At 47.1% G+C, this 20,457-nt stretch overlaps 1 pseudogene; it reads left to right on the forward strand.

Moving 5' to 3' along the window:
• Positions 1-457: 457 nt before the first annotated feature.
• Positions 458-20,219, forward strand: LOC132494101 (solute carrier family 22 member 6-like; annotated as a pseudogene).
• The last annotated feature ends 238 nt before the right edge of the window (positions 20,220-20,457 follow it).

The raw sequence follows: 20,457 nt of genomic DNA on the forward strand, positions 1-20,457 counted from the left end.
CCTTTACCCAACTCCATCTGGCCCAAGTGGCCTTGAGAAAAGGGAATTCAGCTGGGGCTTTGTGCTCAAACCAGCTTGGGCCTCCCTCTGCTCTTTCCTATCTCCTCAAGGAAGGAGGTTGCTTGCTCTGGCCTGGGGTGGGGAGATTCAAACCACCAAACTTTGGGGCGTCACGCATATCCCTCCTTCACAAGAAGGTGGTTTCTTCCACCCCATCCAACTTTACCTGCCCTTTAGATCCCCTTGAACAAATCACTGACCCGATGAGTCTTAATCCTTGAACGTCTTACTTTCAAGTCACAGTTTAACTTGGTGCCTCGAGGGCCACAGCAGACCCAGGAACTGATGAGCTGAGGAGGCAAAGGGCAGTCTGTCTCCTCCCCCTGCACCGAAAGACAGGAAACAGGTTGTGGGAGGGAGAGGCCTCAGCTCCAGAGCCCCTGCGAGATCCTGCCCCATGGCCTTCAATGACTTCCTGCTGCAGGTTGGGGGGCATCGGCCACTTCCAGCAGGTCCAGACCACTCTGTTGATTCTGCCCCCGCTCCTAATGTTTTTGCACAACACCCTGCAGAACTTCACCACTGCCATCCCCACCGACCACTGCCACCCACCTGCCGACACCAACCTCAGCAAGGACGGGGAGCAGGACGCCTGGCTGCCCCAGGACGGGCAGGGGTGGCCCAAGTCCTGCCTCTGCTTCACCTCCCCCTCAGCAGGGACCATCCTTTCCCAATGGCGCAGAGACCAACAGCACGCGGGCCACAGAGCCCTGCACCCACGGCTGGATCTATGACAATAGCACCTTCCATTCCACCATCGTGACTGACGTGAGGAGACCTGGACCTCCTCCTTCCAACCCCTGTGTCCCCATCTTACCACCACCCCACCACCACACACACACACACACACACACACACACACACACACACACACTGTATGAACCTGACCTGAGTTTGTCTGAAGACCCTGGAGCTATGAAGAGCTCTGCCTAAATGCAGGTAAGAGAACGGGTTGGAGTTGAGGTCTTCCTGGTAGGGGAGGTTATGGAACTCCTTGCAGAGAGCTACTCCCCTGCCCCTCCACCTCCACCAGAGAGAGAGATACTACTACTGGAGTTTGATATTCTACTTTGGTTTCCCTGAGAGGTTGCAATTCCACAGGGTAGGGAGGTGGGGCGGTGGTACAGAGGAAGCTAGAAAGGAGGCATGCAGATAGTGGAGGGCAAAGAGGGTATTCCTGAGCAGGGGATTCTGGGCTCAGAGTCCTAGAGACAAAAACGATTTCCTGACTTCAGCTAGAAATAGCTCTCGGCAGCTGGGGCCAGGAGATGGAGAGCAGCCAAGGAACTAAGATGGGAAAGAGAACAGGGTTATGGGAGGGTCCTTTCATCTCTAGTGATTTAACACCCCTCCCCCGAAACACACACACAGTCGACTGTAGAGTCTCCCTGGCCTGCTAAGTGGTTCATCTGGCTGAATTCTGCACTTTGTAGCTGTCACATGGATCCTGCTCTTAACATCTGTTCTAGTCAATGATCTTTTGGTTGCAAGGAAGAGAAGCTCTCTCAAGTCAGCTCATGAGAAAAGGGATTTCAGAGAATCCAAGGGCAGGAAACAAAGTGTGTCCAGGCCTCATGGAAACTGGAACCAGGGATTGGAGCACCAGAGACATCCCTATACACTTACTCTGTAACTCTCTCCTCAACGCATTTCGTCTGTGTGCCCATTTGCAAGACAACCACTGGTCACAGCTCTGATCCATTACCCCTCAGATTTAGGGCCTACCACCAACCAGAACATTTCTGTGAATCTTTTTTTTTTTTTTGTGGTACACGGGCCTCTCACTGTTGTGGCCTCTCCCGTTGCGGAGCACAGGCTCCGGATGCCCAGGCTCAGCGGCCATGGCTCACGGGCCCAGCCACTCCACGGCACGTGGGATCTTCCCGGACCGGGACACGAACCCGTGTCCCCTGCATCAGCAGGCGGACTCTCAACCACTGCGCCACCAGGGAAGCCCTCTGTGAATCTTAATTCAAATTCTCAGAAAAGGCTTCAGTTGGCTCAGCCCAACACACTGATGAGCAACCCCATCCCCAACCCGGCAAATGGCTCAGGTGTCCATACTTCATCTAATCATCACGCCAAAGGACAATATAGTGGGATTACGTGACCCCTTGCCCTTTAGTCAGGGCTCTGCAGAAAAGATGCCTTGAGAAGAGGCTGGGGTCGAGCAGAGCCCCCAAGCTTGCCTGATGCAGCATCTGTCTGAAAGTGATCAAAGGTAAGCCATACTTCCCACTAGACAGACCCAAGATGCAGAAGCAGAAGGTGACAAAGAATGGCTAGTCCTCCTCCCTCTGGGCGTGCAGGCATCATATGCCATCCCTTCCCTGCATAGTTGGGGAAGGACCTTCATTATTCTCCAGGCTCAACCCAAATTCTGAGAGCTTCCCCTCCACCCACCTTAACTTGTATGTTATCAAGGCTTCCAATTCTGCTTTTCCATTTCCCTTCTTAAAACTCTACACTCTGGGGCTTCCCTGGTGGCGCAGTGGTTGAGAGCCCGCCTGCCGATGCAGGGGACACGGGTTCGTGCCCCGGTCCGGGAAGATCCCATATGTCGCAGAGCGGCTGGGTCCGTGAGCCATGGCAGCTGAGCCTGCACGTCCGGAGCCTGTGCTCCGCAACGGGAGAGGCCACAACAGTTAGAGGCCCGCGTACCGCAAAAAAAATAAACAAACAAAAAAAAACAGCAGGCAGTTTGATCCAAAGCTCAAATTTCTTGCCCTCTGGAACAAAGAATCTGGGTAAGTGTGCACCTTAGCTTTCCTTCTAAATGGAGACTTGGTAGTAATCTCATCATTTTTGGTTTCAATGACTGACAAAGCCAGATGCACACAGTTTTCCTGAGTTGTGGGGAGATGCCAAGAATAATCCAATCTTCTTCCAACAGGTACTGTGAATGGGACCATTATCCACCACCACACATGGACATAAGGCACTAAAAGGCCTATTTCATAAACACAGCCAGGATACTTCTTCCTTGGGCCACTAATGCCAAAGGCTGCACCAGAGACCATTTCATTAGGATAATAGGCAGCTTACATGCATGACCTAACGTGAAGCTGGGCCTTCTGAGTTGTGAAGCAAATGAAACAGCTCACAAGTTATCAGGGGTTGCTCAAGCAAGAAGCTTAGTTGCAGTGAAGATACTCCACCCAGGCCACATGGCTGTATCTGGTAAGCACAGTGGCACAGGTCACCTGAGAGACACGTCTCAGCCTGCCCCTTGGAAAGAACCCCCAAATGGCCCAGTATCCCAAAGGGATACTTCTGCACTCTAAATGCAGAGCAAAAAATAAATACATATAATAAGAAAAAGATGCTATCTCTGGGTTCTAATAAAAACTCTGTCTGAGCTCTTCTTATTTTCTTCTGAATTAAGGCATCCTAAGTAATAACCAGCAGCTTCTATCTGAACTATATTAGTCAGGACTCTTGTTTGCAAGTGGCTGCAATTCAACTCAAGCTAATCTGAGCATGAAAAGAGTGTATAAAGGCTCCCATAACCAAACCACAAGATGAGCAGAGGCAGAGCTTGCTCTAGGAGCAATGGGAACCAGGGCCATGCGAGCAGGACCCTGGCTGGCTCTCATCTTTACTTTTCTTTGCATGCTGGGCATGTGACTCTGTCACGGATCCTTCACAACGTGGCCACTGACCATTCCGGGCTCACTCCTAATAACTGTCTCTCCACTTCAACTTTGAAAAATTCTAAGAAAGACTTATTTGCTGGCCTGGGTCAGGTGCCCACCCCTGGGTCCAATGACTGTAGGGCAGGGAGGGCGTGAGTTGTTATGAATGACCCACCTGAGTCTCCCGTTCACTTCTGTTCTGCAGATGAACAACAGTTACCATTTCACTGCTCTAATTCCTGGTGCCACTGTCATTCGTTTTCTCTTTTTCTCTTTTTCTTTCCCCTGAGGCCAGTCTCACAGCATCTGTCATTTATCACAGCCTTTATCAAGTTAGCAGTGCAGAGCTTTCCTAGGCAGCAATTCTCTGAGTCTCCCTCAAATCCACCACTGCCTATTCCTAGATTTTGGTTCCTGTTACTGATAAAGTAATTCTATGTACATGAGGCCCAGGAGCACACAAATATACGATCCTCAAGAGTCTCAGGTGCACATGAAGAGAATATATATAGTAAAAGCCAGTGCTAAACCTAAGGTGACGTAAGCCCCATTCAATTGTTGCTTTTACAGATGACAAGCACCTTAGGGTAGAACAGAGGCAGAAAACTTCTTTCTGAGCACATATTCTATACTCATTTATCAATTTCTATTCTGGACTACACCCAGATTTCCATCACCAAACTGCATACAGATTTTGTTCTCTTTGCACGCCTTGGTTCTTCTTTTTTTTTTTTTAACAAATCCTTATTTTTCCATTTTCTCTAAAATCGATAAACCTATTTTTTTAATTTTATTGATGTATAGTTGATTTACAATGTTGTGTTAATTTCTGCTGTACAGCAGAGTGATTCAGTTACACATGTGTATATTCTTTTTCATATTATTTTCCATGATGGTTTATCACAGGTTATTGAATATAGTTCCCTGTGCTACACAGTAGGACCTTGTTGTTTATCTGTCCTCTATACAATAGTTTGCATCTGCCAATCCCACACTCCCAGTCCGTCCCTCCTCCAGCACGCCTCTGACTTCTTACCTCTCTCCTACATCCTCTTGCTTCTCATCTTTCCATTCCTCAGTGCTGGTCTATCATACCCCTAACTCCTCACTACAGTGTGTCCCACATGCATCTCCACGGTAGTATTTCATTCACAAGTTTCCATTAAAATACTGTTAAAAATGAATTCCCAGTCTGACACAACCCCAAAATCTTTTTTAAAATAAAAATTATATCAGATAACACAGAGAACTACAGAATAGCAGTTATTTGAATAAAACAGCAATAAAGTCCATTGCTCTTCGGAGAAAGTGTTCAAATGCCAACCACCCAAATTTTACATCATATGGTGTGTGCACAGGGTATTAAAAGTCTCACAGTAATAATTAAATTCACAAATAAGGATTTCTCTCCAATCAAATCAAGATTATCAAGTAATCACACTTGAAGGATGAATTCATTTGGATTATATATTAACACATCTTAGGGAACATTCCCTAAACGTCCTGGTCATCCCTGCCCCCTTTCCTTTTTCTTCTGTTAACAAAAGAAATGAGTTTTAAAATCCACTCAAAAGTATACAAAAATTAGCTTTTATGTAAAGGAAATACCACACCTATTTGTCATTTGATTTAAGTCACATCCTTTAAGTCACATCCGTCAGTGTGACTTTTGATTTTAGTATGATTTTCCTGCAGGCTGTAGAGCTGTTTTACTCCACCTAGAAAGGAAGTACTTTTAAAAGGAGAATTTTTTTTCTTATATTCATTAAAAAGAGCAACAAGGGCTTCCCTGGTGGTGCAGTGGTTGAGAGTCCGCCTGCCGATGCAGGGGACGTGGGTTCGTGCTCTGGTCCGGGAGGATCCCACATGCCGCGGAGCGGCTGGGCCCGTGAGCCGTGGCCTCTGAGCCTGAGCGTCCGGAGCCTGTGCTCCGCAACGGGAGAGGCCACAACAGTGAGAGGCCTGCGTACTGCAAAAAAAAAAAAAAAAGAGCAACAAAATTTAAACTATTAGTTGAGGTATCCAACTGCCACTTATTCAGGATTGCAAATAACTACACCCCTCTCAAATTTGCTTATGGAAAGTTAATGGAAGGATGCAAAGGTATTTCACAGAACCCAAGGTCAAGAACTTGAGCCCAGCCTTATGAAAGACTGGGATCAGGTGATTGAGGAGAACCAGGAGAGCTGAACTCTCTATCTTTGCCTCTCTGGCACTAAGCTCTCACCCCCACTTCCCTCCGACTAAATTACTGCATTCTTTTCCCCTATTCCCCTCCTTCCCTCCCCTTCCCCCTCCCTCCTTCTCCCCCTCCCTCATCTTTTTCTCCCTCTCCCTCTCCCTCTCCCTTTCCCACTCTCTCTCTGTCTCATGATTTCTCAGCTCCACTTCCGTGTCATTGCAAACTTGGTCCTCCCACCCCAACTTGGGTGTCCTTACAAAGCTTGCTTCTCTGAGTCGCTTTTCCAAATTTGTAAGAAAAAGAACCTGGGGACTTCCCTGGTGGTCCAGTGGCTAAGGCTCAGTGCTCCCAATGCTGGGGGCCTGGGTTCAATCCCTGGTCAGGGAACTAGATCCCACATGCCTCAACTAAGACCCGGCACAGCTAAATAAATAAATATTATAAACAAAAACAACACCTAATTAGCTCTGTCCAGCTCCAGGGTCAGTTTTCTTCAGCTGCACCCGGGGAAGGACAGGTTAAAGAGCCCTGAAAGAGGGTGAGGGGTTAGTGCTCAGAAAAGGGCGAGTAGTCTGAGCAGTCATCCCAAAAGATACCTCTTACATGTTTTGAAATAACTTGAATCATTCTCACCAGGAGAAGATGATGAGAAAGAGTGTGTGACTTAGGGAGGCAAGCCCTCCTTATGTGCTTGTCTTAATCCAAGACCCTCAGCCCACCAGGGGAGAGGGAATGGGCTGCTGTGGGGCCGGCCCAGCTCTCCTTGACCCCAATTCTTCCTTCCTCACAGTGGGACCTCGTGTGCACACACAAGACCTTGCCACAGCTGAGTCAGTCCATCATCATGGCAGGAGTACTGGTCGGAAACTGGATGTTGGGGGTCATGGCAGACAGGTCAGTGGTGAACAAAGCTGGATCAAGGAGCAAAGGCATAAGCCCTCTAGGCTGGACACAGAGGGAAGACTGGCATCCCTGAGAATCCAGAGAGGGACACAGGACTGATCCACCCAAGACTGACCATGTCTGGAAAGTCTGTAGGAATCACACAACCGTCCATCAGCACTTTCCATGTCTTGCCTCATTTCAATTCCTCCTCACAATACCCTTGTGAAGCCAGCACGAATGGTACTATTAACTGCATTTTACCAGTGAGGACACTTAGGTTCAGGGATGTTGGATAACTTGCCCAAACTGCCTGGAAGGAACCCAAGAAAATTATGTTGTTAATTCTGAGGAGTGGAATTGAAAAGAAGAGAACTTTTCACTTTTCATTACTATATTATTTGAACTTTAATGATAATTCATTACCTTTATAATTGTATAACGTAAATAGTTAATGTTTACTTTTTTAAAAAGTACAGTCACATAGCTAATAAGTGGCAAAAGCAGGACAAGTATCCAGATTTTCTGACATCCTGAAGAAGTCACTTCCTACCACTCTGCCTTGTATGTGACATGTGAGTGTCACAGAAACAAAGACCTAGGAATCAATAACAGCTAGAGACAAGTCTCAGATCAGCCATAACTGTGTGCCCATGAGGAGGTTATACAAACTCTCTTAGACTTGGTTTTTCCATCTATAAAATAGGGGTTATGGTGAGGGTTAAATTAGTAGCTGCAACTCAGTGTTAATACCCTAACCTTGACTATCTTCCAGGCCAAGACCATAAAAAGATCATGGGATGAATAATAGGAGGCAATTTTCTAAAGAATAATATCTAAAAATATTATAAATGTCATAGCAGACATTTCAGCAGACAAAATCAGCTTTATTATTCATAAAATATAAGCCACAATCATATGCATTTTGCAAAACTATAAACCTTGCATAGGTTTCCCAGAAATAAAAATCACAGGGCGGGCCTCCCTGGTGGCGCAAGTGGTTGAGAGTCCGCCTGCCGATGCAGGGGATACGGGTTCGTGCCCCGGTCTGGGAGGATCCCATGAGCCTGCGCGTCCGGAGCCTGCGCGTCCGGAGCCTGTGCTCCGCAACGGAGGAGGCCACAACAGTGAGAGGCCCGCGTACCGCAAAAAAAAAAAAAAAAAATCACAGGGCTTCCCTGGTGGTGCAGTGGTTGAGAGTCCGCCTGCCGATGCAGGGGACATGGGTTCGTGCCCCGGTCCGGGAAGATCCCACATGCCGCGGAGCACCTGGGCCTGTGAGTCGTGGCCATTGAGCCTGCGCGTCCGGAGCCTGTGCTCTGCAACGGGAGAGTCCACAACAGTGAGAGGCCCACATACCACAAAAAAAAAGAAAAAAGAAAGAAAAGAAAATAAAAATCACATAAACCAAGCTCATAGATACAGAGAACAGATTGGTAGTTGCTAGAGGCAGGGAGTGAGGGGTGGGCAACATGAATGAAAGGGGTCAAAAAGTCCAAATTCCAGTTATAAGCTAAATAAGTCATGGGAATATAATGTACAGCATGGTGACTATTACTGTATTGCATATTTGAAAGTCGCTAAGAGAGTAGATCTTAAGTGTTCTCATCACACACACAAAAAAAATTGTTGTAACTACATATGGTCTTGTATTTTAAGTAGACTTATTGTGGTGATCATTTCACAATGTATACAAATATAGAATCATTAATGTTATATACCTAAAACTATTATACTGTTGTATGTTGATTATACCTCAATGTTTTGTTTTTTTTTTTTGTGGTATGCGGGCCTCTCACTGTCGTGGCCTCCCCCGTTGCGGAGCACAGGCTCCAGACGCGCAGGCTCCGGACGCGCAGGCTCAGCGGCCATGGCTCACGGGCCCAGCCGCTCCGCGGCATATGGGATCCTCCCAGACCGGGGCACGAACCCGCATCCCCTGCATCGGCAGGCGGACTCTCAACCACTTGCGCCACCAGGGAGGCCCTATACCTCAATGTTTTTTAAAAAAATCACAAAAGGCTGTCTCCGAACAGGAGTCACCATCGACCAACAGTCAAAGAATCAACCACACCCCAGATCAGTAGTCCCCAAACCTTGGGAGCTTGTTAAAAATCAGGTTTCGGGCCTCCCTGGTGGCGCAAGTGGTTGAGAGTCCGCCTGCCGATGCAGGGGATACGGGTTCGTGCCCCGGTCTGGGAGGATCCCATATGCCGCGGAGCGGCTGGGCCCGTGAGCCATGGCCGCTGAGCCTGTGCGTCCGGAGCCTGTGCTCCGCAACGGGAGAGGCCACAACAGTGAGAGGCCCGCATACCGCAAAAAAAAAAAAAAAAAAAAAAAAAAAAAAAAAATCAGGTTTCTAGCTTACCTTCCAGATATCCAACAGCCCTTAAGTGGGGCTCTGGTATCTGGATTGTTTTCAACACACCCTCTATGATTCTGATGAAGGCGCGTGGCTCTCTCCACAGAGGTATGCTGAGATGCGTCAGGACCCTGGACAGCAGCAACCCAAGGATCCTCCCAACACCAGGTCCCCTAGATGCCAGCCCTCACCCAATTATTCCCTATCTCCCATCTCAGGATCTACCTGATGGGCAAAGGTGGGCAGCCTTACAAGCAGCTGTTAGATTGCCCAGGGCACCAAGGATGTGACAGCCAGGGACATGGAGCAGGGGAGCAAGCAATGTGCTCTCCAGACCCAGGTTTCCCCTCCTTTCACAGGCTGGGCTGCCAGAAGGTGCTTATCTGGAGCTACCTGCAGTTAGCAGTCTCAGGGACCTGTGCTGCCTTCGCACTCAACTTCCCAACCTACTGCATTTTCCATTTCCTCTCAGGCATGGCTGTCGGGCACCAGCAGCACTTCCATGACTTTGAATGAGAGGGAACCTGAGAGGGCCAGGCTCATGGGGACTCCTCAATCACAGGGATCCAGTGAACCAGGGGACCTGACAAATTCAAACCTCAGTGCCTTCCCTGAGTACAAAGTGGAGTCTACCTGTCCCAGCCGATCCTGACCTATCTGGGCCTCTCCTGGAGTAGGCAGTGCCCCGGGCAGAAAAAAGATAAGATCATGGCCTCTTTGGTAGCTCTGATTATTTGGGGCTGGAATTCATCCTAGATATTTAGGGATCATTGTAAGGATGAACTAAATAAAGACTCAGAGATTGGAGTGGGGTTGCTTAGACAAGCCAATCACACAGGGAGTCTTTATTTCAACATTTCTTTATTCAGTACAATTTTGAAAGGCATTTAATTTGTGTAACATCCTGCACTGGGAATACACAAGTGAACAAGAGGACACTACCCATGACCTCAAAGAGTTAATAGTTGACTGCAGGAGAGTGCCAAGCAGTTACAAATTGGTTTACTAAAGGCTAGGATCAGGCCCATCCTGGGTGATGTGGGAGTTCAGAGGTGGGGTGTTCAATCAGGACTTGGGGAACCAGGAAATCTCCCCAGAAGAGGTGACAGCTAAGCTCAGAATTGAATGAAAACTGAGACAGAAAAAAAGGAGTAAGGTTCTGGGGCAGAGTTCTAGACAAAAAGAATAGGGAATTCCCTGGCAGTCCAGTGGTTGGGACTCCAAGCTTCCATTGCAGGGGGCCTGGGTTTGATCCCTGGTCAGGGAACTAAGATCCCACAAGCCACGCAGAGCAGCCAAATTAATTAATTAATTATTTAAAAAAGAATAGAATATTCAAGGCCCAGAGGCCAGAGTGTGACCCATTGGAAGAAATGACAGTGGTGCAGAATGGCCTGGGGGTAAGGCTCATTCATCTCTATTTCCCAGGTCAAGCAAAGGGCATGGCACAGAGTTGTCACCTCTAAATATCTGCTGAATTTAAATGAGTCGAAGGAAGTGCAGAGGGAGTGGCTGTAGGCAGGTCAAAAGAGGTTTGGGAGAAGTGAGGAAACATGAATGTTGGGGTTGGGGACACTGAATAGGAGCATGCCTGGGAATTCAGAGCCTTCTAGTCCATCCCTTTCTCCACACACACGGAACCTAACCAGAGATCAAACCACCCTTGCTTTACCCTGTGAGGGACCGAGGGGTGCAGAGTAGGACTGAGCTCAAGAGAAGAGCCCTTCTCCTCCAATGTGAGGATCGTCCTCCATCTGGAAGTGACAACCACCCCCAAATACACACGTACTCACACAGCCCTGACTTCAGCCTAAGCTCTGCTCTTCTCCCCAGATCTGGAGTGGTGGCCCATCCATGCCCGGCCAGGTCTGGGCCTTTTTTTTTTTTTTCTTTTTTTTTTTCTTTTTTTTTTGCGGTATGCGGGCCTCTCACTGTTGTGGCCTCTCCCGTTGCGGAGCACAGGCTCCGGATGCGCAGGCCCAGCGGCCATGGCTCACGGGCCCAGCCGCTCCGCGGCATATGGGATCCTCCCAGACCGGGGCACGAACCCGTATCCCCTGCATCGGCAGGCGGACTCTTAACAACTGCGCCACCAGGGAGGCCCAGGTCTGGGCCTTTTATTTGGATCTGTCCCCACTGTAGGCCAGCTCTTTCTGGCTGGCATGGCTTATGCTGTGCCCCACTGATGCCACCTGCAGCTGCTGGTCTCTCTGCCCCTCTTTGTCATCCTCATCTACTCCAGGTGCGTGGGACCTCAGGGTAGGGTAGAGGGTTCAAAATAAGGCACAGATGGGCATAACATCTCCTAGAACACCCACTACCTTCCCCCCCCAGTATCAAAGCAGATCAAAGCAAAAAGAACCAATGCCCAGAATGATAAGTGGGAAGACCATGGCCAGAAAGGAGCCAGACTTATCCCAGGTCTCCCAAGAAGACAGTGGTAATCCTTGAAGTAGAACCCAGGGCTCCTAGCCCCCAGCCCAGAATTCTTTTCACCCCTCCCAAATGTCTTCCTGCTCTGGTCTGTGCTTTTCTCAGAAAGCCACAAACCTGTCAACCAAGGCTGAAGTCATGCCCATCCCTACCCCCCACCCACAGGTTCTTCATTGAGTCTGCCCTCTGGCATTCCTCCTTAAGGACCCTGGACCTCACCCTGAAGGCCCTGCAGAGAGTGGCCCAGATCAAAGGTAAACAGAAAGAGGGTGTCAAGCTGAGTGTGGAGGGGAGAACCCCCAGGACCCTCTGTGATACCCCACCAGAGCTCTGCCTGCCCCCACCCTCATCCTAGAACCCAGGACACCTGGTGCTTCCCAGGCAGAGAGTGGAGGGAGGGGTCCCCAGGGGAACCCAAACCCTGAGCCCCATCTATCCAAGCAGCTGCTCCGAATGAGTCTGCAGAAGGGCCTGACCTTGAGCTGAGCCTGGCCCTCGATGCTGCAGCTGCTGCACTCCCCTGCCGTCCGCCAGCTCTTCCTCTGTATCATGCCACTGTGGTAGGTCCATCTGCACTCAGGTAGGAGGAAGACAAACTGATGGGCAGATAAGCAAACTGAGAAAACAGGACAGGCTGGGTAGGTGGGAGGCTGAGGGAGGCCCCACAGCCAGTGGAAAAGGACACAGGTGCTCTGGAGGCACACAAACACACAGTACTTTACATTACATGTAGTTACAAAAATTCAGCCATACTCCTATGGTTCTAGAATCTTTTTGTCCTTAATATTTCACGAACTTCTTTCCATACTGATAAATATTGATAAATGTAGACCTACACAATTGACCCTGTATTCTCACTGATTCACTCCCTCCAAGCGGGCTCCATTCTCTTTGGCTATGGCACGGGGCTGGGAGAGCTTTGAAGGCAGCAGGTTATCACAGTGACTAGCAACTCAAGCCAACTTATGAACGGCACCAGGACAATGATTCTACCTGTTTCCAGTCCAGGTTGTCTCCATGCAATGGTATTGAGAGATAGGGGAGGTGGGGCAATTCACAAGCATGTGACTTTTTTGTGCCAGTTGCTCCCATGACAGCAGCAGAAATAACAGGCAGACGCTAGAAATTCCAGGGCACGTAAGTTGAGTATATTCCTTTTATCCACCACTCAGGTGCTCCACCATATTATTTTATTCCTGTCCTCCACACAAACACCTCCCAACTCCACCTTCTTCTCATTTTTCTCTTCTCCTCCCGAGACACACACAGACACACACAGACACACACACACACACAAACGTATGTTAAAAAGCATAGTCACTTCCTCTTTGTCATTTACATGTCTCCAAGCATCTTGTGCCCCAGGTTTTTGTGGCTGTTGTTGACGGACGTGATTATGTTTATCCAACTGTACTGAATAAAAATTTGTCTTCCCTCTCTAACAACAAAACATCACACAAAAAATATTGCCAAACATGTAAGACCTCATACAGACTCTCTTACGAACTTCTATTGTACGTATTACCTTTCCTGAAGTTTCTCCCTTTATTATTATAATAAATTTGTCCCCACCTCCAACCAGAACTCCATTTTTAAAGACTACATATGGGGCTTCCCTGGTGGCGCAGTGGTTGAGAGTCCACCTGCCGATGCAGGGGACATGGGTTCGTGCCCCAGTCCAGGAAGATCCCACATGCCGCGGAGCGGCTGGGCCTGTGAGCCATGGCCGCTGAGCCTGTGCATCCGGAGCCTGTGCTCCACAACGGGAGAGGCCACAACAGTGAGAGGCCCGCGTACCGCAAAAAAAAAAAAAAGACTACATAGTATTCCATAATTTTCTAATTTTTTTTAATAGTGCCAGTAGTGGACACATAGGTTCTTTCCAGCCCTTCCCAATCATAAACAAGTATCCATATGCATGCAGCCTTATGCATCTGTCTTATATCCCTTGGGATAAACCTCAAAAGTGTACTTACTGAGGGACTTCCCTGGCAGTCCAGGGGTTAAGACTCCACACTTCCACTGCAGGGGGCACAGGTTTGATCCCTGGTTGGGGAACTAAGATCCCATACGTGGCTCGGCCAAAAAAAACAAAAAAAAATAGTGGGCTTACTGGGCCAAAGGTATGAAACTATGTAAGGCTTCTCACAGATATTGCCGCATACTCTACAGTAACATTTTTAAAAATTGTATAAGATACCCTCATCAAGGGCCTCCCTGGTGGCGCAGTGGTTGAGAGTCCGCCTGCCGATGCAGGGGATACGGGTTCGTGCCCCGATCTGGGAGGATCCCATATGCCGCGGAGCGGCTGGGCCCGTGAGCCGTGGCCGCTGGGCCTGCGCGTCCGGAGCCTGTGCTCCGCAACGGGAGAGGCCACAACAGTGAGAGGCCCGCATACCGCAAAAAAAAGGAAAAAAAAAAAAAAAAAAAAAAGATACCCTCATCAACACCAGAGACTTGCTCTGAGAAACAGAAAAAGTATCTTGCTGGGTTTTTTTTTCGATTTGTTATGTACCTTTTATTCACTCAAAAATAGGTTTCAAAAATATTGATAACTATTCATCTTCAACATCATTTTTTATATTATGTATATATTTTTTGCAGGTTCTCATTAGTATCTTGCTGTTTTATTTTTTTTATCTATTTATTTTTGGCTGTGCTGTGTCTTCGTTGCTGCATGCGGTCTTTCTCTAGTTGCGGCGAGCGGGGGCTACTCTTGGTTGCGGTGCATGGGCTTCTCATTGCGGTGGCTTCTCTTGTTGCAGTGCACGGGATCTAGGGCGCGTGGGCTTCTGTAGTTGTGGCACACGGGCTCAGTAGTTGTGGCTCACAGGCTCTAGAGTGCAGGCTCAGTAGTTGTGGTGCACGGGCTTAGTTGCTCCGCGGCATGTGGGATCTTCCAGGGCCAAGGCTCAAACCTGTGTCCCCTGCATTGGCAGGCGGATTCTTAACCACTGTGCCACCAGGGAAGCCCTAGAAGCATTCTCTTTAAACTTGGGAATAAGACCAATGTGCCTGCTGTCTCCTCCTCTATTCAACATTATCCTGGAGAGTGTGGTCAATGCCTAGGATAAGAATAACAAATAACAGAAATAGGACTGGAAAGGAAAAATCAAAACTATCACTATTTAGAGAGGATATAACTGTCTGTATATAAAATAGATAACTAATAAGAACCTACTGTGTAGCACAGGGAACTCTACTCAATACTCTGTAATGACCTATGTGGGAAAAGAATCTAAAAAAGAGTGGATATATATATAGGTATAACTTTGTTGATTCATTTTGCTGTACAGCAGAAACTAACACAACATTGTAAATCAACTGTACTCCAATAAAAATTAATTTAAAAAATCTATATAAAAATCTAAAATTATCAGAAATAGTAAAGTTTGGCAAGGTGGCTAGATACAAGGTCAATAAACAAAAGATCAATTGCATTCTCTACTCTTCTAAAAATTGGAGTTTTTTCAAGAAAAATTTTAAATTATATTAAAAGGTATTAAAGAAAATGCAAATAAATGTATTATGTGCATGGAGAGGAAATCTCATATGTCAACTCATAATTGACATAAGATGATATTAAAATGTTAGTGATTCCAAGATTGATTTATAAATTCAATGCAATTCTGATCAAAATCCCGATAGATATTTTCAAGAAACTAGCAAGCAAATTCTAAAATGTATATAAAAGTGCTGTGGACCAAGTATAACCAAGGTACTTTTTTAAAAAGGACAGAGGGGGGCTTCCCTGGTGGCGCAGTGCTTAAGAATCCGCCTGCCAGTGCAGGGGACACAGGTTTGAGCCCTGGTCCGGGAGGATCCCACGTGCCGAGGAGCAACTAAGCCCGTGCGCCACAACTACTGAGCCTGAGTGCCTAGAGACCAAGAGCCACAGCTCCTGAGCCCGTGCGCCTAGAGCCCGTGCTCCGCAACAAGAGAAGCCACCGCAATGAGAAGCCCACACACAGCAACGAGGACCCAATGCAGCCAAAAATAAATAAATTAATTAATTTTTAAAAATAAAAAGGACAGAGGGGAAGGACTTGCCCTACCAGAAATCAAGGCATATTATAAACTCTTATTATAAAATTGTAGTAATTAAGATAGTGGATGCTGGAGCAGGAAAGAACAAATTGTCCAATGGAAAAGAATAGCAAAAAGCTCCAAAACAGACCCGCACACAGGAAAACTTGCAGAGGAAGCACTGCAGATGATAGGATAAAATGTGGCCTATTTAACAAATAGTACCAGGACATCTACTAACCCATGTGGGAAATAAATAAAATGCAATCATATTTCAACCTTAAAGAAAAATTAACTTCTGCTGAAGAGGGGAGGATTTCTGAAAACATTAAAAAAAGGCTAACCAAAAAAAGGAACATTGATAAAGTTTCCTACGTTGGATTTTTTTTTTAATCCTGGTCATTTGTTTCACTATAAACAAGGTGAAAAGAGAAAAAGAAGGTATTTACAAGGATTTGTATGCAGCATTTATAAAGAACTTCTGGAAATCTATTAGAAAAAAAAGACTTCTATTTCTACTAAAATAAAAAAATAAGGGCTTCCCTGGTGGCGTAGTGGTTGAGAGTCTGCCTGCCGATGCAGGGGACACGGGTTCGTGCCCCGGTCCAGGAAGATCCCACATGCCGTGGAGCGGCTGGGCCCGTGAGCCATGGCCGCTGAGCCTGCGCGTCCGGAGCCTGTGCTCCACAACGGGAGAGGCCACAGCAGTGAGAGGCCTGCGTAAGGCAAAAAAAAAAAAAAAAAAACATTGACAATAACCCCCAAGAAATATAAAGTATTTTTAAATATCCTTAAAGTATTTTTAAATATCCACCAAAAAACTGGAATAAGAGCAAGGGAAAACTAGGCCAACCATCTAAGGGAAATTGGGAGCCCAGAGAGTTAAGCAGAGTACCTGAGCAAACACTGTACATAATGAAGAAAGTCATGGCATTCTCTTTGACCTTAGAATCAACTGTTTAACACAGTACTGGGGGTCCTGGACAACACTGCTCTACTGGGAAAGAAATAAGCAATTTAAAAGACAAGCATTTAATAAACCAATAAAATCAATAAGCAATTAAAACTAATAAAAGAGTTCAGCAGGATGCTGGATACAAAATCAAATTACCAAAATGTCAATAGCAATAACCTAGAAGCAATAATCTAGAGAAATAATCCAGAAAATAACATAGAACATCTTTGAAAATGAAGACACCATTCAGAATAACACCAAAAGCTAAATATTATCAGGAAATTAACAGAGGACATCCAAGACTTCCATGGAGAAAATTTCTGAAACATTTTTAAGATCACAAAGATTACCTTAGTAAGTGGAGAGACATTCCACACTTTTGTTTAGAATGACATAATAAAGATGTCCATCCTCTCAAAGTTAACTTTTAGAAATTTATAGAAATTCAACAGAATCTAATCAGAATTTCAATTAGATCATTTTTTAGGAACTCCAAAAACTTACTCTAAAATTTATATGGAAGAAAAAAGACCACAATTGCCAGTCAATTCTGAAACAGAAAAGCAAAGAAGAGAGTCTCACTCTACCATCTATTAAGACATACAACAAAGCCATGGCATGTCTATGGCTTTCTTGGTGCAAGAAGAGACAAGCAGAATTGAAGAGAGGGCTTGGAGATAGACAGATAGAGATGGAGATGCAGACGCAGATGGAGATGGAGATGGAGATGGAGGGGAGCGGGAAGCGGGGAAAGGAGGGGGAAGGAAAGGGAGAGGGAGGAAGAGGAAGAGAGAAACATGGCAGCTACATCAATTTCATTATATCAAAAAGGATTTCTGCTTATTGAAAGACACAATGGACAAATTTTAAAAACAGAGTGGAATTCCCTGGCGGTCCAGTGGTTAGGACTCGGCGCTTTCACTGCCAGGTCCAGGTTCAATCCCTGGTCAGGAAAGAGAGTGCTGAGTGAAATGAGAAATAGAATGATCTATTACCTCTACCATTTAGGTAAGTTAAAATATTTGCACACAAAACAATACACATTTTACAAGAACATATACAAATAAAAAATTCAGGGACTTCCCTGGTGGAGCAATGATTAAGAATCCGCCTGCCAGTGCAGGGGACACGGGTTTAAGCCCTGATCCGGGAAGATCCCACATGCCTTGGAGCAACTAAGCCCATGCGCCACAACTACAGAACCCGTGTGCCACAACTACTGAAGCCCATGTGCCTAGAGCCCATGCTCCGCAACAAAGAAGCCACCACAATGAGAAGCCCGCTCACCACAACCAAGAGTAGCCCCCGCTCACCACAACTAGAGAAAGCCCACATGCAGCAGCAAAGACCCAACGCAGCCAAATAAATAAATAAATAAATAAATAAACCTTTTAAAAAATGCACATCAAACGCAATAGAATGGTTGACTTTGGCAAGGAGGGGATTAGGAGTGGGTAATGACAATAAAAGGAGTAAACAATTAAGTGGGGGAAATAAGGGAGCCTTTCAAGGACAAATGATAATAGAGGGTGAGCGTCATGAACTGAGGGTTATGAGTAACTCAACCCTCTGCCTCTGAGGTCCAAAAAAAAGTAGAAAAAGAGAGTGACTGTGTAGCTTTAGATAAGATGATCAGGGTAGGTCTCCTTGGTAAAGATCAAAGGCAAACACTAAGGAATAAATGAGGAAACAAAGGGATAGGGCACAAGATAAGAATTTGGTAGGCAGGGAGCAATCATGTAGGGATTTAGAAGGAGGTCAGATTTTATTCTAGCATGATGAGATATCACAGGATGTTTTTAAGCAGAGGGTGAAAATATCTGAGTTACAGTTTTAAAGATCACTTTGGCTTCCTCATGGAGAATAGGCTGGGGATAGAAGGGCCAAGAGTGAAAATGGGCAAACCAGTCAGGAGGCTACTGCAATAGTACTGTCAAGAGGTGAAAATGGGGACTTCCCTGGCAGTCCAATGGTTAATACTTCACCTTCCAATGCAGGGAGTGCGGGTTCGATCCCTAATCGGGGAGCTAAGATCCCACATGCCTCGTGGCCAGAAAAAAAACAAAACATAGACCAGAAACAATATTGTCACAAATTCAATAAAAGACTTTAAAAAGGGTCCACATACGGGTGTCCCTGGTGGCACAGTGGTTAAGAATCCGCCTGCCAACGCAGGGAGCACGGGTTCGAGCCCTGGTCTGGGAAGGTCTCACGTGCTGAGGAGCAACTAAGCCCGTGCGTTACAACTACTGAGCCTGGACTCCGGAGCCCGCGAGCCACAACTACTGAAGCCCACGCGCCTAGAGCCCGTGCTCCGCGACAAGAGAAGCCACCGCAATGAGAAGCCCGCGGACTGCAACGAAGAATAGCTCCCGCTTGCCGCAACCAGAGAAAGCCCACGCCCAGCAACAAAGATCCAACGCAGCCAAAAATAAATAAAAATAAAATAAATAAATTTTTTTTAAAAATCGTCCACATCCAAAAAAAATCTTTAAAAAAAAAAAGAGGTGAAAATGGCTTCGCATGAACTGGTAGGCAGTGGTTGTAGAGATGGAGAAGAGGAACTGATTCTGAATGTGTTCTGGAAGAAGAACCAACCAAATTCATATTTTGGATGTGGGGAAATAAGGGAACAGGAGGTATCGGGGATAATTACAGATACTTGAGCTTGAGCAACTGGGTGGTTAGAAGTGCCCGGTGCCAGGATGGGGAAATCTGAGCAAAGAGCAGACTTGGAGGTAGAAACGAAAAGTTCTTGGCCATATAAAATTTGAGGGGCCTTTTGGACATCCAAATTAAGATATTAAGTAGGAAGTTAGATATAGCATCTGGAGCTTGGGGAAGAGGTTGGTTGGGGACTTGTTCAGTTATACAGCAGGTTCAAACTGGACCTGGAACCCAGGCTTCCTGGTTCCAAAACCATTTGCTTCCAACTTTCCTTTTAGCCAAGGTAAGTGCAAGCATTTGGCCCTGTACGGAATGTGAAAAAAGAAAACACCATTGGCAAGCAGAGTTAGGGCACCCACAAGCCTCACCGGCCTCACCAAGGTGCTCTTCCTCTCCACAGGCAGAGAGGTCCGAGTGTGACAACCACCTTGGCCAACATAGGCAGCATTCTGAGCCCACTGGTGGGCATGACCTCTGAGCTCTACCCTTCCCTGCCTCTCTTCATCTATGGAGCGGTCCTTGTGGCTGCCTGCCCCAACACTGTTCTCCTGCCAGAGGCTCTGGGGCTGCCACTGCCCAACACACTGCAGGACCTGGAGAGAAGGTACGCTGCCCCCTCCCCTATCCTCCCTACACTCAGAGCTATCAGGCCCTCACAAATCCTTGATCCAGCCCCATTTAACAAAAAAAGGCCAGACCCAGGGGAGAGCAGGGACTTACCTGGGGTCATTCAGCTGGACTCTGGTGGAGCCAAAGCCAGAATCCAGGCCTCCTGCTTCCTTTGGCTCCTGGTCCTGTCCTCAGAGATAGGCTGAGTCCCCTAGAATCCTTTCTGGGACTCTTAGAAACAGTGGGAGATCTGGACATAAAACGGGACAGCTGAGCACAAACACCTAAAAAGGATCTGCCATCTCTACTCCCACACCCTGCTTCTCCTTCCCCCGTAGGTGGAAAGAGAAATCGGGGCACAAGCAGCAGAGCAGCAGATGGTCCCACTCCAGTCCTCCTGAGAACTGAGAAGGGGCAGAGAGTGGACAGAGCCCCTGCATCTCCCGTACGTCCACACCGAGTGGAGGAATGGAGAACTGGCAGCCAGCGGAAGATGGGCGGGACCTCTACTGGACCTGTAGTTCCAGAGAATACTTCCCCTGGGGCCCCCACTCCTAGCCAGACGCACCCTACCGTTTCACTAAAAGTAGCTATGTTGGGCTTCCCTGGTGGCACAGTGGTTGAGAGTCCGCCTGCTGATGCTGGG

Source organism: Mesoplodon densirostris, chromosome 7 (assembly GCF_025265405.1).
Source record: "Mesoplodon densirostris isolate mMesDen1 chromosome 7, mMesDen1 primary haplotype, whole genome shotgun sequence".
NCBI lineage: Eukaryota > Metazoa > Chordata > Mammalia > Artiodactyla > Ziphiidae > Mesoplodon > Mesoplodon densirostris.